Here is a 7,217-nt window from a genome sequence, read left to right on the forward strand (position 1 = left end):
TTCACTAGCACTTTGTTGTTCATGTTGTTGTTCTTGTGTTGGTTGGAATCTCTTGATACACACTTAATATTGTATCAATGCCTTCCTTGTGGGTTCAAATCGTGAAAATAATTTTTTGCATAAATACAACTGTAATTAAACCTTTGTGCCCTTTCCCCGATCCTCTGCATAGCGGGAGTTATAATACATCTACCCCTTTTTAAATTCTAATCAAAATTATTTAATTTTGTGAGCGAGAATTCCTTCACAGCAGTAACAAAATTGTGACTATTGTTGCTCTCATATGGCCAAGTTCAATTCTCAACTTTTTACCTACATGGAATCTATATCTATAATCTATAATCTATAATCTATATCTATCTATGATCTATAATCTATATTTATAATATATTAAAAATGTGAAGACCCTTAGAAAAGTGATTTGAACTTTTTGCCCTTCATTAAGACGTTCCGCAATAGACAAAATCGTCTTTTTACTATTTTCTAATAGTTTTTAAAACTAAAAAATTCATTAGAATTTAATTATTAAACTTTTCCTTATTTGAATTATATACCTAAAGTTTAGGGTTCTTTTTGAATTAGTATTTGTATAAAAAAAAATCAATCGTTTAGTAGACAATTTAAGTCTTTCCTGAAATAATGTATACTTTTTGAAGAACAATTTTATTTATATTTTAACTACCTAGATATGTCATTAAATCCTTCAAGTCAAGTTTAATTGATATTTTTTTCCTTCACGTACCTATTCACTTTAGGTAAAATTTTGTTCACAGTTAATTTTATTTGTAATTTTATTAGGTTTAGTTATTTAATCTAGCTAAAAAAATCATGATATATTTCGTATTTTTACATCAATTACAATTTCACTTTTATAAAAAAAAAAAAAAAAAAATTCTATTTGAATAATTTTTTGGATCAAAAGTTATAAAAGCATACCACCACTTAATACTTTTTATTCTCAGCTTGGTATTAATTCAAGTTGGCTTTTTTTTTTCATTCATTATTATCACCAAAATGTTGTTTGAATTTTTTATCCTTTATTAACAAATTTGTCTTTTGCTCCAATTAGAATACCAAAAAATAATTTTAAAACCTAAATGATTGTTGGCTTTGTTCGTGGCTTTTTAATTTTACTTTTTTCCTCCAATTATTATACCAAAAAATAAACTAAATGATTGTGGGCTTTGTACGTGACTTTTAAGTTTATGAAAAACAATTAACTTTTCTTTCATTAGGTTTAGGATTCTTTTGTGTTTTTCTTTGTTTAGGAGTTTTCCTTCTACTGCTTCTTCTTGGCTTGATATTCAATTTGGTTAAGAGCTTTATTCGATCAATTATTCTTTGATGCACTGATTCTTCTTCTTGATCTTTTCTTTAATGCAGACCCTGAGTAGTATTAAAAAAGGGAGGAGCATGAAAGAATGAGGGTTTGCTATAGTTTTTTCATATTTTCTTCCTTCCATTCTGTATTAATGTTATATACATATTGATTAACTATGACATTATCTTGCCAAACTTCTCAAGGCTATTTTGCATATGTGAGATCACAATTTTATATCTTTCATATTTATAAAGTAATAATATTTGCCTTTAGTGTTGTGTCAAGAGCTCTTTCTTTCTACTTGCGCTATTATGTTGATCTACTTTTTGTACCAGAAATTGACTTGTTTACTCGATTATTTATAGTTTCGCCTCTTTTAAAATGGGTATATAATACCAAAGTTATCACTACAGTTTATGGTCCTAGGGAGGTAATTCCGCATCTCAATGAATCTGTTGGTTCGGCCTTTTTCGAATTATGAATCAAATTTTTGTTTTTTTTTTGGCATTATGGTCAAGGTGAAGTGGTGGTTTTGAACTGAAAAATAAAAGAGGAAAGTTGATCATGTAGCAATTTGTGTGACATTGTCTTCCACGGTGAAGGGAGAGTGGCATCGTAATTCAAAATATACGAACTCCTCTATCAGTCGTGCCATGTGAAATTGCCTTCCTAAATAATTCATCATATAATTTTATTGTTCTTATCAAGTGAAATTTTTCTTTGATCCAGTAAAGTAATTAATTGATCGGCAACTGATGCCTAACAAAACAAAAGTGAATTTTGATTGGCTTTAGTGCATTTTATTGAAAAGGTAAATAGTTTTATTAATTATACGAACATCTCCGGTATACAAGAAGCAGTATACCAAAAATTAGAAATTACCTCCTTCACTATGCCTAACATCACCGGTTGCAATTCAAACCATCTCAAAATCTCAAATTATAAGAGAGTTTTCACTGGACAATGTGCATGCTTGCAGATGAAGCATCAGCTGCCATATGTAATATTGAGAATATTGAGATAGCTGTGAAGAGATTATAAGGAGGCTCAGGGCATGATGTATAAGAATTTACTAACAAGAACGTATTGATTGCGAAGCTCCAGCCCAGAAATTTTGTGAAACTACCGGTATATTACTTTGCAGGAGAGGAAAAGATACTCGTCTATGAACTTGTCCCCGACAAAAGTCTTGGCTATTTCTTATTTAGTTGGTTTCAATATGCTATAATTATTTCATTGCTACAATTATCGATATGGAAACGACCTACCTCTTGCATAAATGCGAGCGGTAAGGCTGCATAAAATAGACACAATGTGGTTTGCTTCAGTGGTGGAGCCATCTAATGCAAAGGGATATCAAATGAGATCAGTGGTGGAGCCACCTCACGCGAAGGAATGTCTCCAGAAAATTACACTGTTTAGCTATACATTACAACAATTCCCATATGGAAAAGTGCCAAAAATATTACTCCATGAGATAGAAGAGAACACCAGTGTAGTATTTAATCATACAAGACTAACTTCTTCCGAAATAACATAATGTTGTGAGGAAAAAAGAATCAAGTCAAATTCATTATGTTTACTTTTCTTTTCTTGTTTTCAGAGAGACGAGTTACATACTTGATCACTACTACATACAGAATAATACAATGATTTTTAAAATAACATAGAAGAATATTGAAAACTACCTGTATTTGATCATTTCAGGAAAAATTAGAACATCTCCATCCGATAGCCCAATGTCTTCTTCACGTACTTCGCAAATCGTCAAAACAGTCTACCACAAACAATCACCCAGCAACAAACACGTTAACCTCAATATCACACTTGAAAAGCTAACATAGTAAAACTACAGACAGCATTCTAATTGATCATCGAAGTGGAATTCTCATATTGTGTGCTAATAATTCATCCAATATGCATTTAAAAAGCTAATAAAGTAAACCTACTAATTGTGCACTCAAATCAATCAGCTAAAAATTCTTATACTGTGTTATACTTTGAACATTTCGTGTCCCTAGAAGTTACAAACAAATGCTCAACAACGTTATGAGTTAAGAGTCAAAAGACACGTAAAGTATCCCCGTTTTTGAGTTTCATACCGAACTATCAAGTGTGTGAGTTTCATACTTGAACTATCACCAAATGTTTATTGAAACACACCTCAACTATTCAATAAACATTTGGTGATAGTTCAAGTAGGAAACTCAAAAAACCAGAATACTTTAGGTGTACTTTTGACTCTTCACTCATAATGTTCTCTACAATACCGAAATTTAGTATCGATATGCTAATTTCTGAAAAATCCAATAGAGGTGAAGTTCATCAAATGTCTATTGAAACAGGCCACAACTATTCGATAAACATTTGGTGATAGTTGAGGTGTGTTTCGATATTTAGTAATAATTTAAGTAGAAAACTCACACTTAATAGTTTAGGTATGCCGAGATAATTTAGGCGTATTTTTAACTCTCCACTCGAATGCTATCAAAAATGCCAAAATTTATAGCCGATTTTGCTAACATCTGAACCAGAAACTCAATCCAACAGAAACGAAGTTCATCACTAACGTCGTTGACTCAAGTGGCCATACTTAACTATATTCAAAACACAAGTCCACAAAACATTTTCAAGTCACTTATTCACTTCTCAAGTGACCACACTTAACTAAATTCATTCACTTCTCAAGTGACCACACTTTACTAAAATAAGTTCACATTTCAAGTACTTAAATTCAAAACAAAATTCACTAATTCATAATTCAAGTAACTACACTTAAACACTTCAAGTCACTAATTCACTTCCCAAGTTACCAAACTAAACTAAATTCAAAATGAAAAGTTTACATTTTGAGTGTCTACACTTATTCACTTCTCAAGTGACCACACTTAACTAAATTCAAAACACAAATCCACATTTCAAGTACCTACACTTAAACATTTTCAAGTCACTAACTCAATTATCAAGTGACCACACTTAACTAAATTCAAAACACAAGTCCACATTTCAAGTACCTACACTTAAGCATTTTTGACTCACTAACTAACTTCTCTAGTAACCACACTTAACTATATTCAAAACACAAGTCCACCTTTCAAGTAACTACACTTAAACATTTTCGACTCACTAACTCACTTCTCTGGTGATCACACTTAACTATATTCAAAACACAAGTCCACCTTTCAAGTAACTACACTTAAACATTTTCGACTCACCAATTCACTTCTCAAATGACCACACTTAACTAAATTCAAAACACAAGTCCACATTTCAAGTACCTACACTTAAACATTTTCAAGTCACTTATTCACTTCTCAAGTGACCACACTTAACTAAATTCAAAACACAAGTGACCACACTTTAGTAAATTCTACACATTCATGACAAACACATTGTCTTACACAAAGAAACAAAATGTCATTTGACTACATAATCCACATTAAGCAAACTAAGAAAGATAATTAATGCTACATTATAATAGAAAACCTAGAAAGGAAAACAAGGAACCTTACTAACTCTGCAGCAATAGATCTGTAAAAGAATTTTAAAACCACAAAGTATTTTCTTGAAAAGCTCATTTTGCACAATTCAATAATGCAAGCCTCTTAGTTTTACAAGAACTCAGATCCAACATACTTACTTGAATAAAATTTAGCAATGATGGCCACACACAAACAAATTTGAGAACATAAGAAAAACAGTCACCTTTCCCCTAAACTGGTGAAGCAAGAAATACCTCAACTGGCATCGGCGGTGTTGGCATGGTTGATGTTGGGAGGCGGCGCGGGTGCTCTTCCGGCTGAAATTGCGGCTGGCTCGGAGGCATCGGGTTTTCTCCGGCTAGGGAAGAGAAGAGGGAGCCGGGAAGAGGGGACGGGGCGGCATCGGGTTTCTCAGCGGCGGCGGCAGCCATTGATGGTTAAAGAGAGGTAGAGAGAGAGGGATGCAAAGAGGGAGGTGACACAAAAGTAGAATTAATAAGGGTGAAAGTTCAAATTTCATTTAAGTTATGATTAAGTTAATCAAGGTATGAAGTATAATTTTTTTAAAAAAAAATTATACTTTTTAACTTTAAATTTTATAATTTCCCTCTTTTTTTTATCTTTTAATATTTCTTTTTTGATTTTTCTTTCTCTCTCTAAATTTTTTTCTCCCCATCTTTTTCCTTATTTTTTTCTTTCTCAAGATTTTTCTTTTCTTTCATCTTCTCTTTTTCTTTTTCTTTCTCTTTTCATTTTGTTCTTCTTTCTTTTTAATTTTTATGAACTATTTTTTAAAAAAAATGAAAAATTTGAAAAAAAATAAAAAAAAATTTAAAATGAATGAAGAAATAATACAACAAATTCAACAATTATGAGAGTTGCTTCAGTAACTATGATAATTGCTGCAATAACTACTATTAGTTATTATGTTATAAGAATTATCGAAGTTGCTGCAGCAATTATCAAAATTGTTGCAGCAACTTCGATTATTGCTGCAGTGACTATCAAAATTGTTGCAGCAACTTCGATACTTACTTACTTTCTGAAAAAAAATCTGGTTGGAGAAGGAGCCCATAAAAAAGTGATATTTATGGTAAAAATGGAGGTGGTGGTGCTGATGGTGACGCCGAATGAGAAGATGACATTTGTTGTGGTGTTGATAGCGATGGTAGTGGAGGAGAAAAAAGAAAAATAGGCGATAGTTATGTAGAGGAAGGAAATAATAGTGAATCTGGAAGAGGTGACAATGATAGTGATAATAATAGTGGAGGAAGAGGAGGTGGCAGCGACGGCAACAAAAAGGGTGTGGAGAAGGAGGAGTGGTGGTGATAGTATACATATATTTGATTGGCTATTATGCTTCCAAATACATAATATATACATCGATCACATACGTATTTTTGATAATATTTTTAAAAACCAACCACATGTGGTCAGTTTTTAATCAAAATTGTTGACATATTAAATTTTAATAAATTATAATTTATAAATTAATAAATAAAAATAAATTAATAAATAAAAATTAATTTTTAACAAATTAAAATTTTAATAAATTTTAACAAATTCTATAATATTTATAACAACATCCAAATAATTTAATACAATGTTTATATATATAAATTAGATAATTAGTTATTCTATCATGACATTAACACAAGTAGTATATTTCCTCAATCGTATAATAATATCAATGAATTTTGTAAATTATAATAAATTTTAGGTTAATTAGCTTTTAAATACGATATTATATATATATACCTCATAATACAACGCGTTAATCAGATAAATTTTTGATTACTTGTCTTACGTTATTACCACTTCAACAATATACGTGTGTCTACATTGACACAAAATAGTATATCTATTTCATCAAGACTGTGATATCAATGTATTATTCAAAATATTTTGATATATAGATTCAGTTATCTAGCATTCTTTTACTGCATACGATCACTACACGAGATATACGTATATATAAATATATTCAATTGGGTATCAACTTTCAAATACGTACTATATACATCACATACCCGATTTTACTACCCCATAATAATATACAACGTATTTCACAGATACTCAATTGAATTATCGGTTGGTTTATCTTATGTCATTAATATACCTTCACTATATAATATGTATATATTATATATACCTATACATACACACACATATACACACTATCGACTATATCAATACGTACTATATACATCACATACTTACACAGTATATTATCCAATAATATAATGCGACTTATTTCATATACATACTTTGATGAGTTATCAATTATTTTGATTAGCTTACATTAATATAACTTCAATGTACAGTATATTATTACTTCTATCATTTCAAATCAAGGTATTCAATATATTTGGATAGATTCTACTAGTTTTTTACTACATCGTTCATCGATCGAT

The sequence above is a fragment of the Capsicum annuum genome, chromosome 10, assembly GCF_002878395.1.
Source record: "Capsicum annuum cultivar UCD-10X-F1 chromosome 10, UCD10Xv1.1, whole genome shotgun sequence".
NCBI classification, from domain to species: domain Eukaryota; kingdom Viridiplantae; phylum Streptophyta; class Magnoliopsida; order Solanales; family Solanaceae; genus Capsicum; species Capsicum annuum.